This window comes from Triticum dicoccoides, chromosome 6B, assembly GCF_002162155.2.
Source record: "Triticum dicoccoides isolate Atlit2015 ecotype Zavitan chromosome 6B, WEW_v2.0, whole genome shotgun sequence".
NCBI lineage: Eukaryota > Viridiplantae > Streptophyta > Magnoliopsida > Poales > Poaceae > Triticum > Triticum dicoccoides.
The window spans coordinates 682,006,426-682,019,135 of record NC_041391.1 but is presented as its reverse complement, the minus strand read 5'-3'; the positions used below and the strand labels follow the sequence as shown (position 1 = coordinate 682,019,135).

General features: G+C 43.2%; 1 long non-coding RNA gene across 6 annotated transcripts; it reads left to right on the top strand.

The window, feature by feature from the left end:
• The first annotated feature begins 1,409 nt into the window (after positions 1 to 1,409).
• LOC119324499 lies at positions 1,410 to 6,065 on the top strand. Of its 6 annotated transcripts, XR_005156982.1 has the most exons (6): positions 1,410 to 1,961; positions 2,048 to 2,205; positions 2,281 to 2,331; positions 3,355 to 3,465; positions 5,047 to 5,145; positions 5,240 to 6,065. It is a non-coding gene; the product is annotated as an uncharacterized LOC119324499 (long non-coding RNA). The 6 variants fall into 6 exon arrangements; XR_005156984.1 differs by lacking the exons at positions 2,048 to 2,205; positions 2,281 to 2,331 and having other exon boundaries at positions 5,240 to 5,295; positions 5,531 to 6,065; XR_005156986.1 differs by lacking the exons at positions 2,048 to 2,205; positions 2,281 to 2,331 and having other exon boundaries at positions 5,240 to 5,436; positions 5,531 to 6,065.
• The last annotated feature ends 6,645 nt before the right edge of the window (positions 6,066 to 12,710 follow it).

The window sequence follows — 12,710 nt, the reverse complement described above, 5'->3', positions numbered from 1 at the left end:
GATCGGAGTATTTCCCCTCGCTGGATGAGGGCACAAAATTTATGTCACGGTTGTATTTTTTGGGTATGCAGTCAAGTAGCCCCATTTTTATTTTTATTTTGCGAGAAGCATTCAAGTAGCCTCTGTATGACCACTGCAATCTGTAGCTTGTTATATAACCTCGTTTCTTCTAAACTGGAGTGCGGTGTATATTTCTAAACACTTTCCAGAATTAAGGATACAATTTTTACCCATATATGTACTATTTTTTTTTGCGAAAACATATATATATATGTACTAATTGAAAGCACCATACGAGACACCAGGTTAATCATTAAAATTAAGAAATTTTGACCATCCGATTAATATATCATTCACTATATAGTCGTAGGATGAAACAGGAGACCAGCTAATTGTTAAAAAAAACAGGAGAGTAGCTCTCCTATCCCACGTACAGGAGTCCTCCTCCCCATGATCTCTCTTTATTTCCCTCAAAAGTCCTCCTCGCGACGTCTCTCTCCGTTTTCCCTCATAAAAAAACTGAGCATCATCCCTAAACAAAACATAGGTGAGTCCTTCTCCCCATGGTCTCTCTTTGTTTCCCTCAAAGAAAAAACTGCACGTCATCACTAAAGAAAACATATGTGAGCTATATGGTCAAAAAATAAAATATGATATTGTGATTTTTCTGTGAAGTGTATAGAATATTACTTTGACATTTTATGAAATATTGTTTGCTATATGGTCGAACATCAAAATAAATGATCTCATCGACATAGCGCACTTCTGCATGGATGTCATAAAGGCTAACTGAAGATGAAATTTAGACTTTCATTCATTCTTTTTCTAGAACTTCTACAAATTCATGGGATATTTATAAATGAATTGAACAAACAGGATTTTTTTTCATTCACGCCTATGCATGTTGACCACGTATGCACAACATCAACAAAGTTGCACCCTCATATTAACTACTACCCATGTTCCTATATATAAGATGCCTTATATTTACAAATAGAGGATGTAACTTCTATCAATGTGAGGTCAAGTGCAACATGGCACAATAGGTATATAGAAGGAATATAACTCTTTCAACAGCAAAATCTAACCATGAAAAACAGTAACATGCATTCACTAATGATATGTCAAAGAGTGTGTTCTAATTTTGCCATGACATTTCTAATGTGCACAATTTTAGGCATACAATGTATATCCAAAGTGCTAGCTCATGCAGGTGCACAGATTGCTGACTAGTGACATTGAACATATAAACCCTCCTAGATTCCTAGGCAGAACCCTGGCCTCCACGTCGCTCTATAAACGCTGCTACCACCGCCTGTAATTTTCGTGCCCCGTCAAGGGCATCTTAGTAATTTCACATACATATGTATAGAAGCCCGCCACCTGTGAAGAAGACCTAGCCGCCCGCCACTCTCCTCTTTCCGCCGCCTCCCGCGTCTCCCCCACTCCCTCAAGCGTCGCACCCCTCCTCCCCTCCCGCATCTCGTCCACCCTGGGATCCGAGCACAGAGTCGACCTTCCCCGGCGGCGGCACTCCATTCAATCTGCAAGAGAGAGAGAGACCGAGAGAGAGGATGAAAGGGAGAAGAAGAAAAGAGAGGAGGGAGAAAGAGAGAGGAAAGAGGAGCGGGAGACGTCGCGTCGGATGGGAGAGGGTCACCGCCGGCGTCCGCCTGCACCGGCGAGGTCGGGTCCTCGAGCCATGGAGGCACTCTTCACTGGGCCCTCGCCATTGGCCTCCCGTGCGTCGCAGCACCCCTCCCGCCGCCTCTGCTCTCTCCTCCCGCCTCGGCAGATTGGATCGAGGGTGCTATGCCGCCGTCGCCGACTGGATTTGCTCCTCCATCGCTGCCGCGAGTCAACTCCACCGTTGTCGCCAGGAATCCGTCCCGCCTGCTGCAGCCTGCTCGTCTTCCGGTTGCTGCAGTCGGCATCGCGGCCCTGCAGAGGGCGTTGAATAGGTGAGCTCCCATCCTCTCCTTTTTCTCTTCCCCTGGTCGTCTCCTCTTCCTCAATGCTGCTCCTCCAATCTCTCACATCCTGGCAGGATGCAGACGTGGCTTGAGATCCTCCATCTAACAAGCTCCCCGGGTAGTGGTGGATCTTTATATTAGCACATGACTGAGCAGTTCGACAACGTTTATAATTTATCGTTGTCAAGTCAGCATTTGCGTGATTCAAAAAGAACACACAGACTGCTGCACGGTACTATATAATTTATCAGTTCAGTTTAACTATTTTTTAGAAAAGAACATTCTTACCAAGCCTGCACATTTCAAGGTCGTGAGGCTTCAGTTTACTCTGTTTGCCTCACTATAGGAGAACATTCAGGTACTTATTGAACAATTTCACCTCTTCTATTCCCAAGATATGCTCTGCCATTTTGTACTGGCACTCTACTAATTATTCTGGCTGTTATCCATGTTACTGTCATTTATCATGATAAAAGTTGACTCACAGCTGTGCCAGGTTAACTTAGTTCAATTTTGATATGCCTAGAGTTCAGATGTTGGGCTATAATTTTGATATGCTTTTGGTTATGTAATTGCAGAAAAAACAAATTACAGCCATATTTTGTAGCGATCATATTATTGTGATGCTGGTTCTCAAATTTATGCGACTACTTCTCGTGTTTTGTTAATAGCTCATCAGTTTCATTCCCTTTTGGTTTTTGAATATACATCCGTGCCCCTCTTTTATATCTTCTTGGTTATTTCTTATCTTTTTAGTTCTCATTTGTACATAAGTAATACTAGCATCAGTCTGTGTGTTTTACATAATAGTTAGTCTCTAAGCTACCGATTCAGTACCAAGCTTACGTTGTATTATCTTTTAGGCTGAAAGCAAAAGGCAAAAACAATGAACAATGTAAAAGCCCTCAACACTGAAGTACAGTCTAAGAAGAAAAGTACAAGGAAGAAAATGAAAAAGCAGCAAAAATCTGATAATATGCAAAATCCCATTTAGAGTATGAACCATAGTGAAAAAAGATTCAGTTTAGTTATTAAAAGTTCTTTACATGCAGATCACTTTCTACATGTTTCTGCAATTCTCTCATATTATATGGTTTGGTGTTTGTCCTGGTGTGTCGTGTTCGGTATCCCATTTCATCATCTTTAAGTTGAATGGACACTATTTTGTTTATCAATCACTTTTGAACTAATATTCTTTCAGCACTTCTTTTATACATAAAAAAACTTAACTGGAATTTAAGAAAGTTGACACTGCATCTCTGGTTCATTCAATGAATTTTTCTGCTCTCCAATTTAACTGTCTATGGCTGATTGTGATAGTGAAGGTCGATATTTTGATTTCTAATAGAATATACATCTTAGTTTTCCTCTATCTATGTAGAGGGCTCAAGAAAGAGACAAGAACTTGTGCTTCAAGCAACGAAGATAGACAGCCTAAATGAATCGAAACAAGAACAAGCATCGGGAAATTACAGATGAGGAGGTGCAGCTGGTATGGTCACTCCCTTTTTGCCCCAAATCAACCACAGAAAAAACTGCTTGACAATCATATTCTTGCCAATTTATAATTGAATTCCTACTGTGATTCGCTTCCTAAAAGAAATAGCAATCATCTTGAAAGAAGTAATTTATCTAGCTACAAATGCTTATTCTATACTGATTATGTTGCCTCCAATTGCGGACAATGGTTTATAGTTGACACTTTAGTCTACATGTCTGCTAATATTTACATGTCTGCATGACCAAAAAAATCAGATAGTCTACTTAAACTTTAGTGATGAATAGTTATTCTACTTCTTTTGGCTAGATGTTCAGCAAGGGTCGCCCATCTGAAACAAGTAACTGGCTTGCTTTTGGTACACGTTCCCTGTATATGACTCGCTTTTCTATTTCTTGAGGACAACACCATATAGAGCTTTTAGAGGCTGGTCCTGGTTTTAGATACAAAGCGCCTGATTGTTCTCTCTAAATTTATTCTGCTCCTTACATGAGGTTCTGTGCTACTTTCAACTTGAATGCAGATTTTATTGTACGATGTAAATTAAATCGTTCGTTTCTACTGCATGTTAAAGGAGCTGGCCAATATTGGCATGAATCTATAATAGCTAGCTGGCTATGGAGAATTTTGCCACTGGTGATGAATTGCCACCTTTTCCTTGCTTGCCATCATGCCATGATTCGAAATTTAGTTGTAAGGCTAGGTAAAGCACGCTGAGACTACCAAAAAGGATTACGCGCGCTGCCATCATGCATTTGCACCTCTAAACTTGGTTTGTTGACTAAATTGTGTAGTTCCCTTTTGCCGAAGAATGTTCTGGACTAGATAGCCAGCTTGTTGTTGCTATTTGTAACTTTTCAGTCGGGCTCTTTTGTTAAAGCGAAAACCATATATATGTAATGTGTGCGGTGGTTTGTAGGACTTCATAGGTGTTGTACTCAAATTCAGTTTTAATGGAGTTCAGTTCAGTGATGTTCTAGACTAGATATCATTCAAAAAATGGCCACACGTGGATGTAGGGTCATAAAAGAGTCAGGGAAGAGGGAGGTACCTTAGTAGATTGCCCAGGGGCATTGGCAATGTAAGCGACAGGGCACCCCTCTGCCTGCCTTGCTCATTCACACTTCTTTTTTGTTTGGGGAGGGGCGGGTTGCAATCTGGGTCGGGCGGGGCACTGGAAACTGTGAGCAAAAAGTTAATCCGACCTGAGCTCGAAATGAAATTAGATGATTTTTTTCCAAAACTACTGTATGAAGCGAAAACAAGTATGTACATGAGTCAACCAGACAATGGACAAAAATCCGTCCTGAACCGAAATAAAAAACAGATCTCTGTTGATTAGACACTCCCATAATACATGCCAGCAATGTGTTTTCATATTGTTCATTTTGTGGATATTTAATATAAGCGTAATTGTATCCTGATATTTGGCTTGGTACTCCATTGTATAACTAATATAACTGAGTTTCAGAGAAGGTCAGACTATGCCTTGTTTACACATATCTTGTATATTTATCTTGATATTGCAGAAGATTTTGTTTTATTCTTCTATCTGATGCTTGATCTGTTGTATAGGCTGATATAGGTCTTGCAATGTGCATGTCAGGGACAGAAGTTGCTAAAGAAAGCTCCGACATTATAATCTTAGATGATGACTTCACATCTATTGTGAAGGTTAGTGTCTTCTACGTTTTTTTGGAACAGATCTTTGTTATGAAGGATAACCGTTCTCACCAATCATGATGGATGTTTTTTATCGGATGTACAGGGTCATTGGAATGGACCAAGTTATGAATGTTCCTGAAATGCGATACTAGAATCTTTGTACGTCAACACTCTTTGATGCTAATCTTGATGATTTTTCCTCTGTTCTACATAAATTTGTGTTGTTAACTCACTTTCATGTTCTTGATTGGCATGTAATCATCTTAGAAACAGTTATTTGAGCTGAGGGCGTCGAATAGAGTAATAAAAGCTGCTTCCTTGGAGAGTTTTTTGTGCACAGTGGTGCATGCATAATATTATCCTCATTATGTTCTCTTTCCATGTTCTATTGTAGGAAGCGGATGTTATCAAGATCGTGCCAAAGGCAGAGGGTGCCAAAGGCGATGCTCATTCCCGTTCTTAGTGAGATGCGTTTACTGGATGCAAAGTATGAGCATTGCAGACTCTAGCGAGCTGCTGAAGGTCGACGTGGAGGGCACCGCCACCACCGTCATCAGGCTGGTCCACATCCATGCGCTGCTCGGCGTCACCAGGTCACCGGCACAACTCCTCACGCCCAGATCATTCAACAATTTCTTCCGCTTTTGGTGCGTCACATTTAGAGTCTTTCTTTCCCATTTTACCGTGTTTGCATGGTAAGATGTTTGGTTGGATTTGAAGGTTCGTAGACTTGGCTCCAAAGCTTCAAGCTCTTGTAGAAATTAGAACTGAGGGCCTTTTAAAATGAGTCCTGCATAATAGTGTTGTTCAGTGGGTTGCAGAATTTTTGTTTGTACTGATTTACATACTGATTTCATCATCATATGACTACAATGAAGTTGTGTGTATAAATATTACTAACTGATGATACTTTGCATCAGTGATTTCAATTATGTTGGCCCTCCTTCAGATTGCATGGGAATGTGAGGCTTAAAAGTTTCAACCTTGTGCAATGTGCTTCTCGGGTGTGGATGTGTTTGACTAATTAACAGTTCTGTTAATACTGATATGTCCTTGTACATTATATGGGTATTGCATTGCTTGTACTTATAGTATGTGGAAATTTTTCTCATAGGTTTCAATATGTGCCCGAATAATATTAATGTATACTCTTTTAATACATGGCTTACTCTTGGCCTTTGCGCCATTGGCGCAACTGGTCATCTAGTTAATTATAGTTAATTGAAAAGATGCTGGTAGAATTCAACAACCACCCCAAATTGAGGGGTATATAGGTAGATAATATGTAACTAATGTTGGTCGTTTGTAGCGAGAACATAAAGGGTTCTTCGAGATTAATTACCTGTTCAACAACAATTAATTTTTTTGTCAGTAAATGCCTTTTTTCTGATCTGACGACGCACCTCACTACTTACTTTAAACCCACCTCCAACCACCGATGTTTAAAAATTGGTCGACGCAGGCACCCTCTCTCCCATCCCCTCATAGTCTAAACGAGTCCCGTCCAACAAACCTCCCCCCCAACAAAATCTTATTCTAACCTCCTCTCCCAATAAGTTGCTTCCTTCTCTATCTCCACCAACATCTTTTTATGTGGATGCATGGTCACCCCATACTCACCCTGTCCCAGTGCCCCACCCCGCCGTCGATACCTCACGTGATCATCTATCTACAAATCTTGATATATATGATTTTAACAGCAGCTAACTCAATAGGTGACTCAATTTAGTTTTGAAAATGAACCACTAGGGCACAACTGATTCATATTTAAACCTTGGTGTGGGTCTCACACATAAGGTGCTAGGTGGCGCACATGTTGTAGTGATCTCCACATGTGACAAACCAACCACCTTGACCCGTTGCTTGGTAGGGCTTTGCTTCATGCTGAGTTTCGAGCATGTTTGTGATTTTTTTGGACTTGATGTTATTGGTTGCCTCGATCGTCCAAAAAGGGAATTGGAACATCATGTTCCTTCATACACATGACCCTCGGGAGGCATTATCTTGCGTCTGTTTCGAGGACTCTCCCTCTAGTGTTGATGGACTCTTCGGATAAGGTGTCTTGGCACATGTCCCCGTCAAGGCTCTTCTTCGTGAGCTCGGCCTATCATGGCCCAGATCGTGCATCGATTCTGGCATGGACCAATCATTATGGAATGCTCCGCTTCCAGCAAAGATATCCGTTTGGTAGCTTATGCGAGATCATCTCTCCTAGAGACGGAGGTGGCTAAGAATCATGGGTCAGGCAATGGTATGTGCCTCTTTGTGGTGTCTCCGAGTCTGGGACCCACATTTTCTTCTTCCATCCTCGTACCCTCTTCATATGGAGATTTTGTTGGAAATATGCCCTAGAGGCAATAATAAAATGGTTATTATTATATTTCCTTGTTCATGATAATTGTCTATTGTTCATGCTATAATTGTGTTATCCGGAAATCGTAATACATGTGTGAATACATAGACCACAACATGTCCCTAGTGAGCCTCTAGTTGACTAGCTCGTTGATCAACAGATAGTCATGGTTTCCTGACTATGGACATTGGATGTCATTGATAACGGGATCACATCATTAGGAGAATGATGTGATGGACAAGACCTAATCCTAAGCATATCACAAGATCGTGTAGTTCGTTTGCTAGAGCTTTTCCAATGTCAAGTATCATTTCCTTAGACCATGAGATCGTGTAACTCCCGGATGCCGTAGGAGTGCTTTGGATGTACCAAACGTCACAACGTAACTGGGTGACTATAAAGGTATACTACAGGTATCCCCGAAAGTATCTGTTGGGTTGACACGGATCGAGACTGGGATTTGTCACTCCGTATGACGGAGAGGTATCTCTGGGCCCACTCGGTAATGCATCACCACAATGAGCTCAGTGTGACCAAGTGTTTGGTCACGGGATCATGCATTACGGTACGAGTAAAGTGATTTGCCGGTAACGAGATTGAACGAGGTATTGGGATACCGACGATCGACTCTCGGGCAAGTAACGTACCGATTGACAAAGGGAATTGTATACGGGATTACCTGAATCCTTGACATCGTGGTTCATTCGATGAGATCATCATGGAACATGTGGGAGCCAACATGGGTATCCAGATCCCGCTGTTGGTTATTGGCCGGAGAGTTGTCTCGATCATGTCTGCATGATTCCCGAACCCGTCGGGTCTACACACTTAAGGTTCGGTGACGCTAGGGTTGTAGAGATATTAGTATGCGGTAACCCTAAAGTCGTTCGGAGTCCCGGATGAGATCCCGGACGTCACGAGGAGTTCCAGAATGGCCCGTAGGTGAAGATTTGTATATAGGAAGTCCAGTTTCGGCCACCGGGAAAGATTCGGGGGTCATCGGTATTGTACCGGGACCACCAGAAGGGTCCCGGGGGTCCAGCAGGTGGGGCCACCTATCCTGGAGGGCCACATGGGCTGAAGTGGGAAGGGAACCAGCCCCTGGTGGGCTGGTGCGCCCCCCTTGGGCCCCCCCTGCGCCTAGGGTTGGAAACCCTAGGGGTGCGGGGCGCCCCACTTGACTTGGGGGGCAAGTCCCCCCCCTAGGCCGCCGCCCCCCTTGAGATTAGATCTCTAGGGGGCCGGCGCCCCCAGGTATAAAGAGGGGGGGGGAGGGAGGGCAGCCGCACCCTAGTCCCTGGCGCCTCCCTCCCCCCCGTACCACCTCTACCTCTCGCTGAGCTTGGCGAAGCCCTGCCGAGATCGCCACTACCTCCACCACCATGCCGTTGTGTTGCTAGATCTCCATCAACCTCTCCTTCCCCTTGCTGGATCAAGAAGGAGGAGACGTCTTCCCCAACCGTACGTGTGTTGAACGCGGAGGTGCCGTCCGTTCGGCACTAGGATCTTCGGTGATTTGGATCACGACGAGTACGACTCCCTCAACCCCGTTCTCTTGAACGCTTCCGCTCGTGATCTACAAGGGTATGTAGATGCACTCCTCTCTCTCATTGCTAGATGACTCCATAGATTGATCTTGGTGAAGCGTAGAATTTTTTTATTTTCTGCAATGTTCCCCAACAATGGCATCAGATCCAGGTTTATGCGTAGTTTCTATGCACGAGTAGAACACAATCTTGTTATGGGCGTAGTGTTGTCAATTTTCTTGCCACTACTAGCCTTATCTTGTTTCGGCAGCATCGTGGGATGAAGCGGCCCGGACCGACCTTACACATACGCTTACGTGAGACAGGTTCCACCGACTGACATGCACTAGTTGCATAAGGTGGCTAGCGGGTGTCTGCCTCTCCCACTTTAGTCGGATACGATCCGATGAAAAGGGTCCTTATGAAGGGTAAATAGAAATTGGCATATCACGTTGTGGTTTTACGTAGGTAAGAAACGTTCTTGCTAGAACACTATTGCAGCCACGTAAAAAACATGCAACAACAATTAGAGGACGTCTAACTTGTTTTTGCAGCATATGCCTTATGATGTGATATGGCCAAAAATGTTGTGATGAATGATATATATGTGATGTATGAGATTGATCATGTTCTTGTAATAGGAATCACGACTTGCATGTCGATGAGTATGACAACCGGCAGGAGCCATAGGAGTTGTATTCATTATTGTATGACCTGCGTGTCAATGAATAAACGCCATGTAATTACTTTACTTTATTGCTAAACCGTTAGCCATAGTAGTAGAAGTAATAGTTGGCGAACAACTTCATGGAGACGCGATGATGGAGATCATGATGATGGAGATCATGGTGTGTCATGCCGGTGACGAAGATGATCATGGCGCCCCGAAGATGGAGATCAAAGGAGCAATATGATATTGGCCATATCATGTCACTATTTGATTACATGTGATGTTTATCATGTTTTTGCATCTTATTTGCTTAGAACGACGGTAGTAAATAAGATGACCCCTCATAATAATTTCGAGAAAGTGTTCCCCCTAACTGTGCGCCGTTGCGAAAGTTCGTTGTTTCGAAGCACCACGTGATGATCGGGTGTGATAGATTCCAACGTCCACATACAACGGGTGTAAGACAGATTTACACATGCAAAACACTTAGGTTGACTTGACGAGCCTAGCATGTACAGACATGGCCTCGGAACACAAGAGACCGAAAGGTCGAACATGAGTCGTATGAAAGATACGATCAACATGGAGATGTTCACCGATGATGACTAGTCCGTCTCACGTGATGATCGAACACGGTCTAGTTGAGTCGGATCATGTATCACTTAGATGACTAGAGGGATGTCTAGTATGAGTGGGAGTTCATTAAATAATTTGATTAGATGAACTTAATTATCATGAACTTAGTCTAAAAACCTTTGCAAAATGTCTTGTAGATCAAATGGCCCACGCTCATGTCAACCTCAACTTCAACGCGTTCCTAGAGAAAACCAAGCTGAAAGATGATGGCAGCAACTATACGGACTGGGTCCGAAACCTGAGGATCATCCTCATAGCTGCCAAGAAAGCATATGTCCTAGAAGCACCACTGGGTGAAGCACCCATCCCAGAGAACCAAGACGTTATGAACGCTTGGCAGTCGCGTGCTGATGATTACTCCCTCGTTCAGTGCGGCATGCTTTACAGCTTAGAACCGGGGCTCCAAAAGCGTTTTGAGCAATACAGAGCATATGAGATGTTCGAAGAGCTGAAAATGGTTTTCCAAGCTCATGCCCGGGTTGAGAGATATGAAGTCTCCGACAAGTTCTATAGTTGTAAGATGGAGGAAAATAGTTCTGTCAGTGAGCACATACTCAAAATGTCTGGGTTGCACAACCTCTTGTCCCAGCTGGACTTTAACCTCCTGGACGAGGCGGTCATTGACAGAATTCTTCAGTTGCTCCCACCTAGCTACAAGAGCTTTGTGATGAACTAAAATATGCAGGGGATGGTGAAAACTATTCTTGAAGTATTTTTAATGTTGAAATCAGCGGAGGTGGAAATCAAAAGGGAACATCAAGTCTTGATGGTCAATAAAACCACTAGTTTCAAGAAAGGCAAGGGTAAGAAGAACTTCAAGAAGGACGGCAAGGGAGTTGCCGTGCCCGGTAAGCCAGTTGCTGGGAAGAAGCCAAAGAATGGACCCAAACCTGAGACTGAGTGCTTTTATTGCAAGGGAAGCGGACACTGGAAGCGGAACTGTCCCAAATACTTAGCGGACAAAAAAGCCGGCAACACTAAAGGTATATGTGATATACATGTAATTGATGTGTACCTTACCAGTACTCGTAGTAGCTCCTGGGTATTTGATACCGGTGCGGTTGCTCATATTTGTAACTCAAAACAAGAGCTGCAGAATAAGCGGAGACTGGCGAAGGACGAGGTGACGATGCACGCCGGGAATGGTTCCAAGGTCGATATGATCGCCGTCGGCACGCTACCTCTACATTTACCTACGGGATTAGTTTTAAACCTCAATAATTGTTATTTAGTGCCAGCTTTGAGCATGAACATTGTATCTGGATCTCGTTTAATACGAGATGGCTACTCATTTAAATCCGAGAATAATGGTTGTTCTATTTATATGAGAGATATGTTTTATGGTCATGCCCCGCCCGCTGGTCAATGGTTTATTCTTAATGAATCTCGAACATGATGTTACACATATTCATAGTGTTAATACCAAAAGATGTAAGATTGATAATGATAGTCCCACATATCTGTGGCACTGCTGCCCTGGTCACATTGGTGTCAAACGCATGAAGAAGCTCCATACAGATGGACTTTTGGAGTCTCTTGATTTCGAATCATTTGACACGTGCGAACCATGCCTCATGGGTAAAATGACCAAGACTCCGTTCTTCGGAACAATGGAGCGAGCAACCAACTTATTGGAAATTATACATACTAATGTGTGCGGTCCGATGAGCGTTGAGGCTCGCCGTGGCTATTGTTATGTTCTCACTCTCACCGATGACTTAAGTAGATATGGGTATGTCTACTTGATGAAACACAAGTCTGAGACCTTTGAAAAGTTCAAGGAATTTCAGAATGAGGTAGAGAATCGACGTGACCGAAAAATAAAGTTCTTACGATCAGATCGTGGAGGAGAATATTTAATCACGAATTTGGTACGCACTTAAGGAAATGTGGAATCGTTTCACAACTCACGCCGCCTGGAACACCTCAGCGTAACAGTGTGTCTGAGCGTCGTAATTGCACTCTATTGGATATGGTGCGATCTATGATGTCACTCACCGATTTACTGCTATCATTTTGGGGATACGCTCTAGAGACAACTAAATTCACTTTAAATAGGGCACCGTCTAAATCCGTTGAGACGACTCCGTATGAATTATGGTTTGGGAAGAAACCTAAGCTGTCGTTTCTAAAAGTTTGGGGATGCGATGCTTATGTCAAGAAACTTCAACCTGAAAAGCTCGAACCCAAGTCAGAAAAATGCGTCTTCATAGGATACCCTAAGGAAAACATTGGGTATACCTTCTACCTCAGATCCAAAGGCAAGATCTTTGTTGCCAAGAACGCGTCCTTTCTGGAGAAAGAGTTTCTCTCGAAAGAAGTAAGTGCGAGGAAAGTGGAACTTGATGAAGTACTACCTCTTGAGCCGGTAACTAGCGCAGCTCAGGAA